This window comes from Cyanistes caeruleus, chromosome 9 (assembly GCF_971803275.1).
Source record: "Cyanistes caeruleus chromosome 9, bCyaCae1.hap1.1, whole genome shotgun sequence".
Lineage (NCBI taxonomy): Eukaryota > Metazoa > Chordata > Aves > Passeriformes > Paridae > Cyanistes > Cyanistes caeruleus.
In genome coordinates this window covers 8,490,376-8,511,276 of record NC_141709.1, presented here as the reverse complement: position 1 = coordinate 8,511,276, position 20,901 = coordinate 8,490,376, and the positions used below count along the sequence as shown (strand labels likewise).

The 20,901-nt window shown below is 36.3% G+C and overlaps 2 protein-coding genes and 1 long non-coding RNA gene across 9 annotated transcripts in view; 2 read left to right on the top strand and 1 right to left on the bottom strand.

The window, feature by feature from the left end:
- Positions 1-20,901, top strand: part of BRINP3 (BMP/retinoic acid inducible neural specific 3) — a 662,162-nt gene that overhangs the window by 261,119 nt on the left and 380,142 nt on the right. The gene's annotated exons all lie outside the window — the stretch shown is intronic.
- Positions 1-20,901, bottom strand: part of LOC147651489 (uncharacterized) — a 155,653-nt gene that overhangs the window by 26,545 nt on the left and 108,207 nt on the right. For 2 of the 7 annotated variants that reach the window (XM_086842799.1, XM_086842794.1), the window contains exon 1: positions 3,188-3,557. The exons of 2 other annotated variants lie outside the window; for them this stretch is intronic. The gene's annotated coding sequence lies outside the window, so the exon portion shown is untranslated. Of the gene's footprint in view, positions 1-3,187; positions 3,558-20,901 lie in introns of those variants that run through there. 3 more of the 7 variants (XM_086842798.1, XM_086842792.1, XM_086842793.1) reach the window with 2 other exon arrangements.
- Positions 197-2,728, top strand: LOC147651490 (uncharacterized). The gene is made up of 2 exons (XR_015274106.1): positions 197-2,158; positions 2,272-2,728. It is a non-coding gene; the product is annotated as an uncharacterized LOC147651490 (long non-coding RNA).

The window sequence follows — 20,901 nt, the reverse complement described above, 5'->3', positions numbered from 1 at the left end:
CCATGAATCATGTTTGGATATTTGGTCTGATGACGAGCATGTACTGGACCACTTACATTGGCATGCTGGTAGTTGTATAAGTAATACAACATCATTATTTTTGGTAACTGCTGCTCACAGTTTGGAATGAATGGCTAATAATTAGTCTTTAATAAACTAGGACAGATTTCTAAACTGTGAGGATGTCTCCATTTCAGCTGCAGTGCCACAGGGACCTGGCATGTTTAAAAGCAGGTATGGATGTGTTACCTGAGCAAACAAGATGTCCAACAGGCTTAAAAGATATTTTCCTGGATACCTTAACATGCTCTTTCCAATGCTGCCATGCTGGAGCTGGATGGAAGGTCTGGCTACATGCATGGAGGACATGATTCAATATTTAGAAGTGGGCTTCATTTGGCTCTGACATATATTCTGTTCTGGAGATATTCCTATATTTTGTATATATTCTTTCACTATATTTATTATAAGCTTGCATCAACACAACCGTGATCAGAATCCTTGTCCACCAGTCACAGCTCCATCCTAACTAAATCACTGAAAAGGCTGGGAAAATTGTTAAATCTCAACTTCTTAAAATTGTTCCTTTTGTGTAAGATTTTAGCAACTATTTTGAGGAATTAAAGGCATTTGAAAAGAGCAAACAAAACTTGTTTGCAGGACTTGTTTATGGAGAATGTATTACATTTCAGATAGGTCAGTTCAGAATATATTGCATTTCAGACAGTTCAGCAGATACCTTGGCTAATGATTTTGTAACATATCCGTTACTAGCAATTCACTAGGAACTGAGCTGTAGTTAAATGGTTGTTTCTTAAACAACTATCAGTTGTCAACAGTCTGTGGAACAATAACCCTGAGTATGAACATGTGATGACTACAACACTTAGTACTTCAAGTGAATGAAAGTGAAGTTATTGTAATCCTTATATCCAGGTGGAGATTTAAGACCAAGCTATTGCAGAAAAAATAATTTGAAGAGCCTTAACCATGATATAAATATGCTGGGCTGTCAAATCTGTATCTCCAATGAGTTATAACTGCTCTTGGTTTTGAAACATCACAGGCAAATCAAAGCTTGCTACAAACTGGCTGAGCTGAAGGTGAAAAAGCAGAACAACATAATTTCTTTTTTTTTTCCCTAAATGTTTATTGCTAACAGCTTAAAATACCCCATTGTATTCATATGTATCTTACAATTACTGCAGATGTACACAAAGTACATTTTATATACATTTTTATATGTATACATGTATATTTATATACATGTGTATTATTTTGGTCTTATGTGGGTAGTAATATTACCACCTTTGGAAATATGACACAGAAATTTACAATTATTTAGTAATGTCACAGATTTTTCTCATTTAATCAGGCTCAGGGGTGTGTTTTTCACAATGTTATTACTGGACAGACTGTGTCTCCCACCTCAATAATCAATATATGGTAAATACCTCATCCTCTCACTGTGCATTGCCTTGGTGTCTTGTCTATACAGTGGCTTCTCTTTTTATCAGTACATGGCTGCAGTTATCAAGGTGATTTTATACCCAATGATGTCAGGAAGATAGAAAACACAAGTGATGATTACAGGGCTTCTCCCACCTGTACAAATACTCCATATGGCTTTTTAAACTTTTCTTAAAAGTGAAAATAGTATTTGTTAGACAAAAAAGTAAAAGGAGAGCTGATCAAAAGCATAAAAGGATAAATCATAGAATTATAGAATTGTGGAATCAGGCTATCACATAGTCAGAAAATCACAGAATGGGTTGGAAAGGACCTTTAAAATGCATCTTGTTCTACCCCCTGCCATGGGCAGTGTCAGAGACTGAAATGTCATGGTTCATGGCCTATAAACATCTTTACGAAGGATTTTTTGCCCACTATAGCAAAGCTGTATAGTGCAGCTGCACCACCATGTCCCACTCCACCCTGAATGTGCCTCCTTACTGGAACCTTGGAGTATGAGCTAAACTGCCTAAGGGGATTTGAGTTGAGATAAAGGTGACACTGTTGTTCAATTATCTCAGGTCTAGGAAAGAACTAACAAAGCCCAGGGAGAAGAATGCATCCACAAGAAAGCCAAACCCAGCAGCTGTCCTGAAAATCATCCCTGGCTGGATTTGGGATGGGGAAGCCATAGCCCACAGCTGAGGTCAGGTTTGCACAGTCTCTCCCCCAGCCTAAGGGGAAGGAGGAGAGTTTTGGGGGGTGTGGTGTGACCTCTGGTCAGAGGCACTGAACACCCATCCTCCCTCACACAAACAGGCTCAGTGCAAAACCCCCCAGCCCTGGAGGGCCACATCCATGGGACACTGATGTGTGAGGCAGCTGAGGGGGTGTCAGAATCCATCAAAGACCCCCTGAAGTGCTCCCCAGACTCATTCCTGAGGCTTTGCAACCGGTGTGAGGTGAAGTGATGCAACTGATTCAGAGTCTTGCAAAAGACTGTGTCAAACTTGCTCCCCACAGGGGAGGTACCTGAGTATTCTCACCTGGCTAAAAGGCATATTAATCCATTGGATTCTATGTTTTTTTGGAGATACTCACCACCAAGAAGACCAGCTGGTGAAGATCAATGGGATGTCATTGGGATCCACAGAGTAGGGATATTTTCTAATTAATATTTTTCCGTCATTTTATCTCTTTCTCTCTCTCTCTCTCTCTCTCTCTCTCTCTGACTCTCTCATTTACTGTTAAATAAAATCCATACTATTGACTTTTCCATATAGTCTCATTTGTATCTTAGTTTGAGCAGAGGCATCTCTCTAAAATTTTAATAACCAGATCATAACATGTAGGGACACCTTCCACCAGACCAGGTTGCTCTGAGCCCCATCCAGCCTGGCCTTGGACATTTCCAGAGATGGTGCTGTGCAACCTGTGCAAGCTTCTCTGGGCAACCTGTGCCAGTGGTTCACAGGGAAGGTTTTCTTAATACCAAATCTAAGTCTATCCTCTCAGTTTGAAAATCTTACCCCTCCTCTTATCATTACACTTCATGATAAAGAATCCATGATCTCCATATTTCCTTGGGCCCCTGTCATGGAGTTACTTTACCTTTAAGGGAGTTGGAGTTGCTGGGAACTGCCTGGAGTCTTTTCTCCTGACCAATTATCGGTCATTGCTGAGAACTGACAGCAGTTTAGGCCATTGAAAAGTGGGATCAACTTGTGAACCCTACCTTAAAGTGTAAAAGCAGAGCTCTCTGGGTTCTCTTTGTTTCCTGGCTGTGGAGGGTGGCAGAGCTCCAGGCCTCCCGTCCCTGCCCAGGCCATGCGGCCGGGCGGGGATGGGGCCGGGCCTGCCCCGTCTCCCGGCCGGGAGATGGCGGGGCCTGGGGAAGGTTTTCCTCGGGCCGGGCCGAGCCGATCTCTGGCTCGGCTGCAGGTTTTGCTGTAGCTGAATTCACTGGAAACTGCCGAGTGAAGAGAGAGAGAGGCCCTGGACTTGCAGCGGGTTGGAGCAGCGACCACACGCTCCAGAGCAGCCATGAGGAACTTTCCATCGCAGACGGCTCCAGCTCCTGTTCGGCAGAGATCTCCGAACCATCTACAAAAGCCTGGGCAAGATTTTAACTCTTTCATTACCCAGATGAGACTTGTGGATTAATCTTTTTATCCAGAGAGAGAGAGAGAGAGTGATCAACATGAAAAGAGACTTTATAAACCACCAGTGACAGGAGAGAAAAGAAGCTTCAGAGGAGGTAGAGAATTAAGAAGATGCTTTAATTAAGCTGAAATATCTTTCTGTTAAAACTATGGAAATGGACAATGAAGTCCTGAAAAGAACTCCTTTAATTCATGATACAGTATCTAGAGAGGAATAAAGTGTTCAAAGTGTAAATTTGAGTAAAAAATAGAGTAATTATGGTATAGTGAAGTGCTGGGAGATTTGAAGCCTTGAGAGGCAATGAGAAAACTGTTTTCTAGTGAAGCTCACAGAAACAGATGAAGAAGACTTTTTTGCCTTTGAATAACTTATCCTTAAAAATGCTATCTCTAGACTCATGGCCCATACACACTTCAGAGTGATGTGAAAATGGGAGGAGTGAACTCTAATAATAACAGCTCTGGGCAGCTAACATTAGGGCAATGGGAAACTATAACAAAAATAGTTTTCTTGTGAGAAACTCCATAAATTAACAGGAAGAAACTTCTGTTTCTCTACAAAAACTGGTGAAAAGACTGTAGCAAGAATTGGGACTGTTTTAACCATCAAAGTTCCAAGGTTTTTGTCTCTGTTGTCATGTGAACAAGGGAATAGTGGGTAGATAGGGGATGAAAAGGTTTTTCTGGAAGTTTATTCTGGTGTTCTTATTATTGTAGTTTGTCAATAAACTTTCTTTTTTTTTTTTTCCCTTTTAAGTCGTATGCCTGTTTTGCTCTTGTTCTAATCCATATCTCACAGCAAGAAATAAGTAATTTTCTTAGTTATTGGTTTAAAACCACGACAGCCCCCTTCCAGGAGCTTTCTCTTCTCTAAGCTAAGCAGCCCTAGCTCTCAGCATCTACACATAAGAGGTTTTCTAGCTCCTGAGCATCTTTGTGGCCCTTGTCTGGACCCGGTTGAGCAGTCATCTTTCCTATGCTGGTGGCCCAGAGCTGCATGCAGGTGTCATTTCAGAGAGCAAAGTAATGGAACCTCCTCTCTCAGTCCTCTGGATGCATTTCTGATACATCCCAAGACATGAATGTCTTTCTGGGCTGTGAGTACACACTGTAGGCTCATACTCAGTTTTTCATCAACTACCAGCCCCAAGTCCTTCTCTACAGGGATACTCAATCTACTCATGGCACAGCCTGTATCCATGTTTGGGAATCCTCTGATCCAGGTGTAGGGCCTTGCACTTTGCTCTGTTGAACTTCCTGAAGTTCTCACAGGCCCACCTCTCATCCCAGGGCTCTTGGGATGGCATCCCACCCCTCCAGCCTGCCCACACAGCTCAGTGTCATCTGCAAACCTGCTGAGTGCCCTCAGTCCCACTGGCCATGTCACTGACAGAGACATTAAATAACGCCGGTCCCTGTATGGACCCTTGAAAGACACCACTCCTCACTCCTCCCCACCTGGACATCGAGCCATTGGCCACAACTCTTCGGGTATAACCACCCAGCTTTATTCACTGAGCGGTCCACAGATCAAATCCATCTGTTTCCTTCCAGTTCAGAGATATAAATGTCTCATGGGACAGAATCAAAAGCTTTCCATAAGCCCAGCTGGGTCTGTCAGTCACCCATCACTCATTCACCAGTGTTGTAACCCCACAGTAGAATTCTTGCTCCTGAACTGATTAAATATTGAACAATTTTGCTAAATGAAATAACAAGAACAGTATTTTTATTCCCCCCAGCCCCTCCCCTCCTTTATTTCTTACTACCCAAAATGAGGGAGAAAATTTCAAGTACTCTCCCTAGCTCAGTAAAAACCAAATGGCTATTTCAAAGCAACGTTATTAAACTTTAGCAGGTTACTCTGGCTGTATGCAACAGACATCTTTATTATATGCTAGGACACGTCAAGAAAATTTGCACTGTGTGAATTTGTGATAAAGGTGGGCTGATACACAATCCCAGTCCACATTCCACTCCTGAATGACACCACATACTAATAAAGAGAAACAAAGTGTATTTATCTAATAAGAAGGATGTGAGCATGAGATCTTGGAAAATATGTGCCCTCACCTCATAAATCCACATTTTTCTTAAAAACTAGGTTTAGTAACTACAGTGAAAACTGAGAGACATACAGAGAAAATATTCTGCAGCATTTGTGAGAGAAATTGAAATACGCTATGGTATTTCAAGGTATGGGATGCAAATGGACATATTTTGATAGTTTCAAATATATTTAAGAATTTACAATTTCACTGAATTAAATTTTAAAAAAGCATCTAGACACTATTTCTTTTTGTCATTAATTTTATTTATAAAACAAGCAATCTTGATATATTTATATTGTCATATAAAATGACAGATTTTATTTAAAAGTTAAAACCTGATAAAATTATTGAGACAGAAAACCCCAAAGATTAACTCAAAAGTGACATTCATTGGGTTTTCAAGAGTTATCAAAATTCTCCCTGATCACCAAGCATGCTGGTGAAGCACAGAAATTACTAGAACCACAATCTCCAGTTTGCAAGAGAATTCTGACTGATGATCTGTTCCCATCAGGAACAAAACTTGTTCTGACACAAGTTTTATTTGCTCACACCCCCTAAGATTCTGAAACTCAAATCTGCCTCCTTGTACTATTTTGTAATTAACTTATTTTCAGTGCCTGCAAATTGGATTGAAACATGTATCTATTTTATCTACAAAATAAAATCCAAATTGTCTCCAGCTTTCTTATAATGCTAAAAGTTATAGTTAATTAGTGCTCAGGCTTTGTCATAAACCAAAGGAATCAAGAAAACTCAGCATGGATATTAGTCTTTAATAGATGGCATGTACAAATGCATGAGGTTGAAAAATTACCAAAGTATTAAATAGTTAATTTTAATATTCATAGAACTTTCATTGAAAAATCTCAAGGTGTTTAGGACCTGCAGTCTTTGTAAGACTTAAGGTTTTAAGTTGATTAAGACTTTAAGACTTCAGTGAACAGTAATCAAGCTGAATGTTTACATGTATCTGCTGCCTCAAAATTTTACTATTGCATTCTTAGGAATTGAATTTTTTAACCTGTAAACTAAAATGTTAACAATCAAGTTATGTTTTATTTCAGTTTAATAAACTCATTTGTTTCTGTAATTAATATTCTTCCTCTTCATTCAACACAGAATATGCTACCTTTAAACCAGCTATATAAAATAATTAACACGCTTTGAGCTTTATGGATATCATAATAACACACTATTGTGTTTTCTTAAAAATTAAATTATTTAATTATTTTAAAAATATATCATTTAAAAATCCAATTTATATCTACACTTTGATGGAAAAACCATAATATATATATTATTAATGTTAATTACATTTCAGTTCTTGAAATATTACCCAACCTTTGCTGCTTTTAGAATGGCTGTGTAAGAACACTGGAAACCGTACAAGCTGTGCAAGTGATCAGCTGTGGATAAAGGGTTCTGGGCAAAGAATTCCTAAATCAGTTGTTTTCAAACCCTAATTTTTGCTGCAGGACTTTGAATTTAGGGAATGAATGAGCTGAGGTTGCCCTGTCAGGTGTCACTGTGAAAAGGCAGCAAACTATGACAGTCACATCTTACATGTCCTTCCAATTTTTTCCTTTTTAAAATAGGTCTTTAATGCAAAAAGAATAAATTCCTGCATAAAAAAATCTGGCCAAATATTGTAAGATGATCTTTCCTGCAGATTTTTCCAGAGAAGTTTGTAAGAGCTAATGAAGGAAGGAATGATTCCTGTCCTTTTAATCAGTAAAATAAAGCATAAATACAGAATACTGCTGTTAAATATTTCCTAAAGGGTACATATATCTATTTCCAAATATTAGTAACTAGAAAGCCTTTCCTCTTCTGGGAAAAAGATCCAAAGTAAGATGTTAAAATCTAGAGAATTCAAGAATCTCTTTGGAGTTCAGCTATGACTATTAATTAGTTCTGTGTGCCCACTAAGGCAACACTAAGGAAACTTAGCTCGAATGTAAGGCAAAAGTGGCAAATAATTGCAGCCTCATGAACATTTGGATAGTTTTTTAGATAGTAAGAACTGTATGCAAATAAAGAAGCTGCTTTCTGTGAGTGATAACAATAAAACAATAAATTGCACTTGCTAATCTCTGGAATAAAGCATTTTATTTTCGATTTTTCTGCTATTCTGGCTGCTGAAACTATCCTAAATTTGTTCTGGAGGGAAAATTTCACCTATGCTTTTGTTACAATCAGGAAAAAGATCAATTGGAAGATTATTCTCCCTGGTATTGATCAAGAACAAATTAACTCTGTCACATTGGTCATTTTAATTTACAAATAGGATAAAATCAAGTCTTCACTTGTGCTTTCTTGGCACACATAAATAACTGAAGAAACTCTAATTTAATTAATTAATAACAGTGGTATTTCTGCTTCTACTTCTCGAGAGGTGATTTCCCTTCAATTTCAATGTGTTCAGTTTAAATGTAAAGGTTTATGAACTTCAGAGGTACCACCAAGAAAAAAAAAGGCAAAGAAAACCTCAAACCAGCAAGTTCCAAAATAAAGTTATTAAACTGACATTTGAAATGAGAATAGCTCTTATGTTTAATTAATTAAATTTGATTTAATAGCTTTAATTTCATTTAGTCTTTTCACTCTGCCCTCCAAAGGCACAGAGCTGTTGCCTATTTCACACTTGCTTGTGCTTTTTCTTACTCATTCTACAAATTTCTAGGGATGGAATACCAAATTTATTTTTTATTTTATTTTATGAAAGCATCCTACAAGCTTATGCACTTAATCCCATATTTTGGAAGATGTCTCTAATACCAATATTACATATTAATTTTACCTCCTTATTTTTAGATGCTAGTAGAAAATTGCAAAATAATTAATTTAAATGTTTTAAAGTAAAAGTGAAATTTGCAAGTAAAAATACCTCACATATTTTCCAAATTAGACATTTCAAGGTTGTGTATCAAACACTTTTATTGGGTAGTTTTTTTATACAGTGGACATGAAAGAGGAAAACAATGTCTTTGATATTACTGAATGCACTTGCAAATATACTTATGTGGCCTTGATTTCCATGTTCATACTTCAGTGTAAAAAGACATTGCTATGTATTTCATTTAAGTCCTGTAATAGCAGTGTTCAGACAAACTATTTTATACATGGACATATCTGCCAGGCTTCCTCAAAATCATATAGGCCTTCAAGGGAAAAAATTATCTAGATTAGTCTTAGTTGCTGGAAAAAACCCCTCTGAGAATTAAAGATATGTTATAATAGCATAGCATTTAACATATTCTTCATATAATACAGTCCTTGAACATTACTTTTACAATCATAAACATCAGTAGGGCACTTAAATTTTAAACCCTTATATGCTCCACCCCATACCTAACATTTATAAATCTACATATCAGATCAAATGCAGATGATACAGATGCTATGTAATTTAACACATGGTCTTAGCAGTAATCATAAACTATCCCTTGAACTGCAATACAGTTTTATTCAGTGAGTGGCTAGAAGGCATTCTTAAGGAAAAAAAATTACTGAGACAGAAAGTTATGTTAATTCCAGCACATTTAACAAGCTTCAAACTTTGCAATTTACTTGGGAACGCTGGAGTTTAAGCACTGGCAGGTTGTCCAGAGCCTGGGATTATTATCATTATTTTATAAGACATTTCAAAGCAGCACCTGAACTGTGCTTTCACGTGTTACTGAAATTCCTCTAAATCCCTGTTTTTCAGATTTCAAGCTTTATCTTCCTTTCCAGTATCTTTAAGGTGAAGGAGATTTAGATTAGACATCAGGAAGAAATCCTTCCCTGTGGGGACAGGTTCATCACAGCCTTTGCTTCATCCCACACAGGTAAAACCAGCAATCCCTGTCATTGTAAACTGAAGGATAATCCTTTATGCAAGAAAATATGAAGGAAACAAGACTGTTTTCTATTTTATTTCTTGTCTGGAGCATTTGTATTACTGGTATTTTTGCTCAGAGTTCTGTAACAGCTTGCTTGCCAATACCAACCTCAGTAGAAAATGCAGTTCCATGGGGAGTCTTAGTCAGTAATTTGACAAAAATATAGGGAAGTAACACCTATGCAAATTTGAATGGAATACAAGGAAATTATTCCTTATGATGGACACATGGACAAATCAAAACTTTAGCTAATGCAACTAGGATTTGTTGAAAAAAAAATGAACTGCAAGCAACTACTAAAATGAGCCTAGGAAAAAGATTGGTTTTAGGTTTATTGTTGCTCTATAAAAACAGAGTGTGTGGTTATTTGAATTTAAACAACACTTGTGTGCATGTTTCAAATGTAACTGCTAAATTGGATAATTGGATAGAGAGATTAAAAGGTATTGCCATATCTAGAGAACTAAGAGCAGGATTAGAAAATGGATGGTTAAATAAAACACTGAAAGAACTTGGATATTCTCTGACTGGTTGAGTTTTTGCAAAGTATGATTATAACTGTACTAATAACTGTGATTGTGATGCTTTAAGCTGTATAAAAATCATGATTGCTAATGCAAGGTGAGGAACTTAGGTGAGGTTAGCAAAGAAGTGAGGCTCGAAGGGAAAACAAGCTTCCCAAGGGGGAAAATGTTGCCAGATAAATCTGGCCAAATAAAGAATGCCTGCTTCTTAATGCTAAATTGGAGTTAAAGAATTTGTATTTTCACTGGTTTCTGGCAACAAGAGTATGTTGTCAGATTTTGGCAAAAGACAGAAGAGAGTGGCAAAGAAAATTACGTACCTGCCTACAACCATTTTGCATTTTGCCGTCACAAACAGCCCTTGGGATTTAGTGTGTTTGAAGGACTGATATCCAGTTCAGATGGTGTGTGTAAAACTAAGGATGAAACTGCAAGGAACAGAAGGATTGTCACCAACAGGTGGGTTTTCATCTGTGGAGGAAATATGGAGGTTCACCCTACAGTCATTTTTATACAGTAGAAAAAGGAAAAGCATAATATGTATGTTTATAAGCCACTGTATAGGCTAAATACTCTGAAGAACAACCATATTTTTCTTTCCCTCTGAGGAACTCTTTAAGTCAGAAGAAGACTAAAATATGCTTTAATTTCACCACTCATAACTTGTGTCATCATCTCTGAGTGTTCTCAGATAATTTAAAGGCCATTTTGGAAAACTGAAAAAGAAAAGAAGATTAAAAAAAAAATAGTCTTAAAGTTCAAGAAGATAGAGAAGAGTTATCCTGGATGAATCACTGAGCCTGTTATGTACTTGATGCATTGACATTAGTTTCATGTGAATGGAATAAATCTCATTTGCACCTTCTCTTTCCCCTATGGCTACAGCTAATTTATCCTCCCTTCCTAAACACTGGTCTGACAAAAGATAAAATTCTACAGCTGTGCACACCAGAGTTTCATGTAATGTGTGCGGGTTGCTGCTGAGCTTTGCAAATTCCATAGCTTGTTCTGGTTTCATTATTTAGAGCAGGTGAAGAGGGTGATCCATTAGAGGAAGAGAAACCACTAGCATTACCTTGACATCAATTGCTTTCATCACACAGTGATATTAAAACCATTTGCTCAGTAAAAGGCCATGGCATCAGCTGCACAAATGTGCCTTGTTTTGTACAGTGCTTGAACCATCAACTAACTGGATTTGTGCAAAGCCTTTGGCACTGTTTCACATGACATACTTGTCTCTAAACTTGAGACATGTGGATTTGACAGATGGATCACTTACTGGATATTGCATTGGCTGGATGGTCAAACTCTGACTGCTGCGGTCTAAATACATCGTGTTTCACCCCTTTCTGCAATTGATACTGCATACCTGATGATCCTTTTCTGTTTTCATCCAATTAGCATGCAGTAAAAGCAGATACTATTGGGAATACTTCCCCCCCTTCAAATTATTCCAGTCCAAACCAATTCCACGCCATACAAATTTACAGTGTTTTTCTAGGTTGCGGGAGGACTTTTAAAAATGTATGTGGTCTGCGTTTCTGTTCTTCAGTTGTGTTATTTACAATCCCACAGACAAAGAATTTCTAAACTGGTGGCCCAAAGCCAAGGTTTTAAATACATAATTAGGTGCCTATAGAAATAAAAGAAATGGTAATGATAAATGATGTTCTGTTCTTGTTGGCCTCAAACACACAATGTAATGTGAAGATACATAATAATTGCTATCAGAGGATTGTAAAACTTTGCAAACTGTGTATTTTCCAACAACCCAGAACCAAACAGTGGATCTTTATATACCCCTATAAAATTTGAAATCCAGTATGTATTTTCCCATTTTTTATTCCCAGTGGAGATTGTAATCTAGATGAAGCCTGTCCCAGATGTTACCACAAATGCTGAAGTAACTAACATAATTTTCATTACTATTTAGACATTAACTGTGACCCTTTTTACCTTTTAGTTCTAGAAGATTTAGAAACTTTAAAGAAACCTCACACAAAATCTACATGGGGACAGAATTAGTAGAACATAAACAGTGTGGGAATTTTCCTGGACTTTAGAGTTTAAAGGATGGTGATGAGTAACAAAGTGTCCAAGTAGGGGTCAGATGCCAATAATGTCATTCTGGGATTGATGCTGGGGTCAGTAGCAGAGAACAATTTGATGAATGGCTTATAACAGTAGGATGGTGTGTACTTTTAGTTTGCTTGCAATACCCAAGAACTCTCTGTGAAGGAGACTTGAGGGCAGGGATTCTTTTAGAGGCTGGAGGAATGGCTTGATGGGAATAGTTGAATGAAAAAAAACACAAGGTTGTGCCTCTCAGGTGGCACGAGAGGGAGCCAGGGGCAGCTGGGCCAAAAAAGTAGCTTTGCTGAAAAGGGCCTGGAGATTCTGGTGGACAAGTCAAACAGGAGCCAACAGGTGGCTCCCAGTGTCTCAGATGCTCACAGTGAAAGGATGAGAGACCGTGGACATCAACTGGAACGTAAGAAATTCCATCTCAAAAAAAAGGAAAATGTATTTTGATGATGGTGGTCAAACACTGGAACAGACAGTCTGGGATGAGGAATCTTTGTCCCTGGAGATATTTAAAATTCATCTGGACAAGAACATGATGTGGCTGAACCTGTTTTGAGCAGGACTAGAGACCTCTTAGGTACTTTCTAACCCATCCTGTTGATTTGCTGTTTGTCTTATGCTGGAGTTGCTTATGTGGAAGTTTTCAATAATATTCTACCTGATATGTGAAAAAACAACTACATTTTCAACAACTAAACCTTGCAATGAATTAAGCTTATGTCCAGGCTTTGGCTTTTGTTCTCTATTACTTTTAAGGAAAAAAGACTAATCTAAGATTGAATTTTTTATTTTGGTGAGTATATTCCCTTCCCCATAGACTCTTAAAATCTTTTGTATTGAATAAGTCTCTGTGGCTGTGGTACTTGATGACTGAGATAAGGATTGGATGTACTTTTCAGCTTGAAATGAAAAAGAGAAAAAATTAACATAACCTCAACAGCTGTCTCATTATATTGCCTCCAAATCATTTCCATTTTCCATTGTCCCAAAGTTCTAGAAATGTGATGCAGAGTTGTCATTCATAATAAAACATTTTCAAGTAGTCTAAGATGCTGGATATGAGATGTTCTGCAGGGAGCAAGGTTTGTATTTTTCAGTTACATTGATCTCATGTAGCAGGAAAAGATCCATAGCAGAAGTGGCATTTTAAGATTTCCTGACTGTTACTTTGAAATGTTTTGTAATCACTATAAAGACATAATCTCTATGAAAAACTGGATTTCAGCAAAAGACCAAGTTCAAAGGTTTGTTTTTTTTCCCCTAAACTGATATAATTCAAGGCCTTGGGAATCCAGTAATTCAAACTGACCCTGTAAAGTTACAGCTCATATATACTCATATATACTTTTTCATAAATACTTTCCTTCAAAGTATTTTGCAACAATGGATCATTGTCATGTCCTTTCAAAAACAAGAAAAGAAGTCACATTGCTAAACTTTAAGTCAGCATGTTGTGACCAAAATATTTCTAAGTCAAGTACCTGATTTTAAGATTTTTATTAAAGAATCCTAGAATGGACAGAAGTTTAAAAAGATAAATCATTGATTTGGCCCTTCTTTTTGTAGAATTCCACATCTTTTCCAATGTTCCAAATAAGGCTGTGTTGGGGTAAAGATTTCTCTTTAATTAAAGATGTCTCTTTAATTTATAACAAATATTGATTGCATTATGAACCTGAAACATGATTTCAGCTCTAAAGCTGTGGTGCAATTTCTCCTTACTGTAATATCACTGTACTGTCAAAACCTAGACTTCAAAACATGTATTTACCAGGCAACTGCTACAAAGTATTATTACAAGTCAGTTTCTGTCAAGAAAAAAACAAATCTACAGAAGCAATTCTCAATTATAAGAATTTTCAAAGCAGTTTGCCTCCCCAGGTGCTCCAGGTCTCACAAAAAAGTGAGCATGGCCCTACAGACCCCTTAACAATTGCATATATAAATGAATATAATTGTTATTTTAACTTTATATTACATAAACTTCATGACAGCTGAGAGTTTGTCACCCAAGTTCTTGCTGGAGGTTATTTGGGTTACAAAATTAAAAAAAAAGACTTTCAATTGCAAATACTGACATGCATTGAACACCAGTGTTTCTATAGAAACTTGTTTTAGTTACAGAACAGAATACATTTCCATAACAACCCAGCTCCATTGTCCTTATATTGGGGCACGTATTGGCACACTTAAATTTTCTAGACATTAAAATTAACTAATTGACACAAATTTCCATGAATACTTGAATAAAAAAACCCCTAAGATTTCTTTAAAATTTATAGATTAAATAATGGTATAAAATAAAGAGCTTAAAATATGGATTTTCATAAATCCAGCACGCTTATGTAAGTCTGTAAGTTGTTCCTTGAAGAAAAGCGTATTTTTTTGTCAAGTGGGTGAACAATCTTTCATATTCCAAGCAGAGATCTTAATTATGCAGACACTTAATAAATGCATGTTGCTTCTGGTTTCATTGTTTGTTAGTTTCAGAATACTCTTCATTAATAACTCACAGAAGGAAAAGTAAATATCTCTGGCTGTACATGCACACAATCCAATTGTTAACCTATGGGTAAATACCAGACTAAAATGTTTTCTTTCAAATATAAATTCATATTCAGTTCTGGTCTACGCATGTACCATTCAATTAAATTGTGCATTCAGCTCAGCCTACAGCCTGGGGGAAACTTAAGATTCACACTGTTCAGAATAAAGGTGTTTGTTGAACACATTACCTATTGCTGAGCACTGCAGGTACACCTCGAGGCCTAAACAGACTGGAAGTGTCACCTTGTAATACAGAAAAATTATGAATTTGCCATTACAGTTGTTGAGTAGGTGCATTGTTTAGAACAATAGCTCTTTTTTTATTGTCACAATTTTATATTACTCTGTGCTCAAAAGTTGATTACAGGGAAAATGTGGGAAAATCAGTTATTAAAAAAAAAAAAAAGACAAAAACTCAAACAATGTTTTAATAGTTTAAATTCCAGATTATGTACTTCATACTGAGTAGTTTCCTTGGAACAGGGAAGTGATCACAGCAACAAGCCTGACAGAGTTCTAGAGCTCATGAACTGTTAACCAGAAGATCCCTAGTGCCAACTCCTATCTTCTGTTGTTCTGGTCATTTTTCTGCAGTCTAGGAATGACAAAAAACCTGCAAAACCTGCAAAAAAAGCCTTATTAGGCTGCAGTTAATACAGTGTACAAATCATTAAGGAAATTTAGGAATGGTAAGTCATTCAAGTCCATTAAAAAGTCAAAATTTCATCCATCTTTCCCACAATACTACTTGACTTCATGTTCAGGTCAGATCCCTAACAATTCTCTCCCGTCTTTTCTTTTACTTCTGTTACTGTCCTGTCTGTTGAAGTAAACATTAGCTTTTGTCATTCTTATGTTTATCCTTGCCTCATGTCCATGGAATTTCTTGATTTCCTCTGTCTTTATCATATCATATACATAGTTTGTATATTCATCTCTTGACTTTCTTTTTTGTCCTTCCTTCCTATGGAAATAAATGAACAGCAAATAGAGGTGACAAGAGCTGTTCAGTGGTACAAGGCACCACAGAGGACTGAGTAAACAAAGCTTCTACGTTGGATCTTCTCTGGTTTGCCTGAATTAAATGGATTTGAGCTTCCTGTACTCTGTTTTCCAAAGGGTCTTACAAATGAGGGTTTTCAGAATGCCAATTCAGAACTAAAAAAGAAAAGCACCGTGTAATTTAAATGACTATGTTATTAGCAATAAATATTAATTTTATTTTTCAGTTGGTCTTATTTTTATTATGACTGATAAGTTATTTTTGATTTATAGAACTTTTTATAGGCTTTTCTTTATGCTTATTAAATTTTTGATGCTGTAGAAAAATGTTGTGTTGGCAATGACATGGATCAGACAGAAACTTATCTGATAAGCTATTTAACTGAGATCCTTTGTGTAGAAATCCACAGCAATAAAAGCTTGGTTTAAATAAGCTCTGTCTCCACAAGCATCCTTTACAACATACAATCATCATTAAAGAAAACTGCTGCATGAACTTTGAGTATTTTACATAATCTGAATAAATATCTTATAGACATAGAACATCAATGTGCTCACACAGGCATCCTGAACACCAGCATGTGAAAATTGTGTCACAATCACACAAATGCTGGTGTTGCATGTAGTAAGATCAGCGTGGGTAAATACTATTGCATGTACTTCAATGAGGAAAGTGCAGCCTTGAATTACAAGTGTATGTTTGTGAGCAAGCCACAACAATTTTTGCAATCATTATGTCTTGTAAACATAGAAATATTGGAAAAGTTTTAAATTTTTTATTTCCTTGTACTCGAAAGTGCTTACCTAATCATTATCTATATTTGCCTCCTCAGTTGTTTTTTTTCATTTGTTTGTTTGTTTGGGTGGTTGTTGCTGTTTATTTTTGTTTGGTTGGTTTTGTTGTTTGTTTTAATTTTTTTTTTGTGGAGACTTGAATTCCCCAGTATTTTTTCAAAGCTGGAATAAGGAGTCTTAAACTGTTTCCTTGCAATTTTAAGAAAAGACATATATATATATATATATCAAGTTGTAATAGGGAAAATGGGCATGAATGAAGCAAACGCATGGAATTAATGACGTTAAAGTTGATATTTTCTTAATGCTTATATTTTGATTTTTGACCTTAACGTTTATAATCTGCATGTATCTTATTAAAAAATGTCTTTTCTAATCATAAACAGAACGTCTTTAGACTGCTCATAAGTCATTTCAGTTTGGGTAGTCTTCAGCTTCACTGAGGTCAATGCAATTGCTTCCATTACCATCTAAGATTGTAAGGTATTAAATCCAAATGAAATATTATCAAATATTAGTTTCAAATAATGCCTGGAGTAAAAATAATAAAATTGCAACATTTGCAATTATGTTGTGAGGTTTCCATTGAACTGTTAAGTATCTTCTCAAGCAAAAGTCAATTTTCTAACAGATAACATTTAATACTTCCTGCAGTATGTGGTTAGTCCATGGTCCTCCCTGCTGAGAGACACCAAGTTTCCATCATGTCAAAGGAAGAGCAGAAAAGCATATGAAAGACATGAAAAGAAAGAAATAAAACTGTGCTTTGTTATGCTAAGGCAAATACCAGCTACAAGAAATGTACAATCTTCTCAAGGAAAGTATGTGTATTTAGTGCAAAAATTGGTGTGATTGTTATTAGTTAGTCAGGCTAAAATGAATTTAAGCAGTTACCTCGCAGTAGAGAATACAATGCTAGTTCATTGCTGGTATTCTAAGTATGATTATTCTGGTAATAGTAACATCATAAAAGTTTAGGAGGCAAGAGGTTGGACTGTATTTTTCTAGTTACATGGAGTTCCAGCACCTTCAGTAACAAAACCAATGGCACTTGCACTCTCTCAGTCAGAAGCGAGGTGAGGCTCAAATAGGGAAGTTACTGCACACACAAAAAACTGTTTGGAAGGCGAAAAAATGTAACTGATGTAAACTTAACAATACTGAGTACATGTTTAAAGAATATGAGCAACAGCAGAGACATAGTGGGAGTCACTATTCCACTAACTTCTGTATGTGTTATATTTTGTTCAGTCACATTGTTAGCTCTAATTCCACCTAACAGTTCACTAAATAGTCTCTATTCTTTCTCAACACAGTAGCTGTTCACAACTAATTTCCAGAGTTGAGTAGTTTTAATACAGACACAATGAATAGGGAATACAGAAGGAAAAAAAGAAAAACGGGTAGGAAATGGTACAAAGTAGTAGAAGATCCTTCAGAGAACCCTTGAAGAACCTACAGGAAAACAACAACAATAATGACCAACCACCAATAATTTAAAAGCTGACAACAGAGACTTTGAACCAAGTGATTTTTTTTCACTAGTACATGTCATGGTTTGTGTGAGTACAGTACCACACTCACCCTGCTAAATTTGCAGAGCACAATGTAATGAAGCTCCCAAATGTAACTTTTCTCTAAAAAATACTTTTTCTCTGATTCTGCTGCTTTTTCTCTGTATTTTTCTTTTTTCTCCTGTCTCTCAGCCTCCTTTGGACTGAATTCTTTTGGGATCCTCCCCTGTGGGGAGTCCCACTTATCTCAGTTCTTATGATTTGAAGGAAACTCCTGGGCTTATTAGAATCTGGTTTCTCGTGTTTATTGGAAGGTCTTTACAAAACCTGGCAGGTCTATCCAGACTGACTGCACAAGCTTAAATCACTACAACCTGTCTCATTTTGCTCTGATGATACAAAATGGTCCCGAACCACGCGGTCTCTTCACCTTTATATAATTTTTTTCTCAATTATAGACACATGTATTGTTATTATATCTTAACAAATAAGTTTTCTATATCTACTTACATAATTAAAGCCACAACTAACTCTAAACCAATCATTCTTTGTGCTCCCAAAAACTGCAGAAGCATGGAGAAGGAAGAAGAACTAAAAACTACACCCTTTTTCCTCCATCTTTACTTCATGTCTGAAACCCCTCTAAAAATCTATATTTTCACCTCAGTGATATATTAAACATTTTTCTACTTTCTACTTAATCTCTTACAAATCTTGGTTTGCTCAGGGATATTTGGAAGCCCTTCTGTCAATAACATATAGGATTGATGCTTTTTTTGAGAATAGAATAGACAGAGAAATGTCTCTACATTTCTGGACTCCTACACCAAAGATGCATCCAAAGCTTCATTTCCTTTTCATTTCCCTTCTCAAGATGTCAGCTCCTTCTCTCTGCTCTACTGGACAACTTCTCTTTGCACACAGGCAGAATCCTTCAATGCTCTTTGAAGGATGCCTCCACAGCTGTTGTAAGACTGTTCCCAGGTGAAAGTCACCTCTCAGAAAACATCATCAGCAAAAAGTCAAAAAGTTCTTTCCACACTCCCAAGCACATATCTACAACACCAAAATGCCTGTCAGATTTAGAGAATGCCTCCCCAGGCAAAACAGGGAAGAAAAATCTTATGTGATGCTTAAAGTGTCAGTCATGAATGAAGATTTTTAAACAAAGTATTTTTCACTTCAACTCCCACTTTCTCTGCAGACCTATGAGGCCCTCTGAGCATTTAAGTAGTGGAGTCTATTTTTATTCTGTCCCTACAGATTTTCATTTTTGGTTTGCCTTCACTCTCTTAAGGAAGAGAACTTCTCCTTTCTTGAGAAAGACATTCTTCCTGTGTCAACACATTTATACAGCTGCACCTATCGTGAAAATTGATTTCACAGATTGTATTTTACTTTTAAGCTGCTAACTATTTTTAACAGGCCAGATGTTGGTGTTACATTCAGGTCATCAAAAGCCAATATGCTCTCTCCTGACTGAAATGAGAGACTGACTCAAAATGGTTTAAAAAAGCAAGAAAAAAGATGGCCATATAGAATTTTATGGAATTCTGACTTAACATTTAGGATTCTTAACTATTGTAATATTAATACATTAGATAATTAGTTAATTTATTAGGTGATGTATACAGGTAAATTAGTATTGAAAATGAATGTACAGTTTTTAAAGGTTTTCTTATATAGTTTACAGAAGGTTTCATACAAAGAGAACTAACAGCTGCAAGGGTTGATAGTCATAAAAATGAAATCCAAAGACTTAGGACAAAAGAGTACAATGTTTTGACACTACAAATAGCTAAAACTTTAATTATTTAAAAGAAGGATGCAGAAACTGCTGATGCTTGAAAGGCTAAAGAAAATTCCAAAGGAGCAGCTGGCATTCATATTCCAGAAAAGATGAGAGAAAAATCTTGACATTTGCATCTTCCATCTTGCACATAATGTTTACATCTTTTAAGCAAACACACAAACCTTGCAAAGATGGAGAACTAGGAGAAGAACAGTTTTAAGAATACTTTATAAACTCTTAAATAGGACAAGTAATAGTTTATAGTTTGTGACAAACTATCACACACTGATCAAAATGTGTGGATTCTGAATACTGACTCTGCAAGACAGACACACTCAGCAGCTCCCAAGGATATTCAAAATGTCATTTAAACCAGGTATTGTCCTGACTCTGATACTTGTGTCTTCCTAAGACAAATTCTCATGTTTCAGAGAAGATAAATTTCAAACCCTTGTTTTATTTCAAGGGGGAAAAATATTAAATATGGGTGATAAATTAAACATCTATAAGCATGGGCTGGATTATATGTAAGTATGATGTAATAAATTAGAAATTATTTTCATATGCAATTAGAGATAAAATCACATCTCATAATCAAACTCTGCTTTCTCTTTTGGGGAAGTCTTGATGCAGTCTTTTTGTACCCTTTGAAACTTCTGATTTTAGTCCTCATTCATTCTGAAAGAATATTTATATTACAAATAAGTCTTTGGGAAAGGATGGCTTCTTTGACTGTTCTCTTTTGCTTCCTGGGTTTCAATGAAGGTGTTTCAATGCCCAGCAGAATTGTGTAATTAACTGTATTTATCAAAAGCAGTATGAGTAAATGTTCTGAACATCTTTGCTCTTCTAAAGCTGAATGTAATTTGGGTGAGTCACTCTCTTCAAAGAGATTTAGAGAACACCATTTGGGCTTTTTGTACTTGCAGTCAATGTGCTTGCATTTAAAATAATTGGATTACACCCCAAACTGAAAAGGCTTGAGAAAGCAGAGGAAACCAAATGGCCTCATTCTTTGCTGGGTTCCTTAACTGGTGTAGCTACACCTCATTCTCCAGCATTGAAGTGGTAAGAAAATATCCCAGTG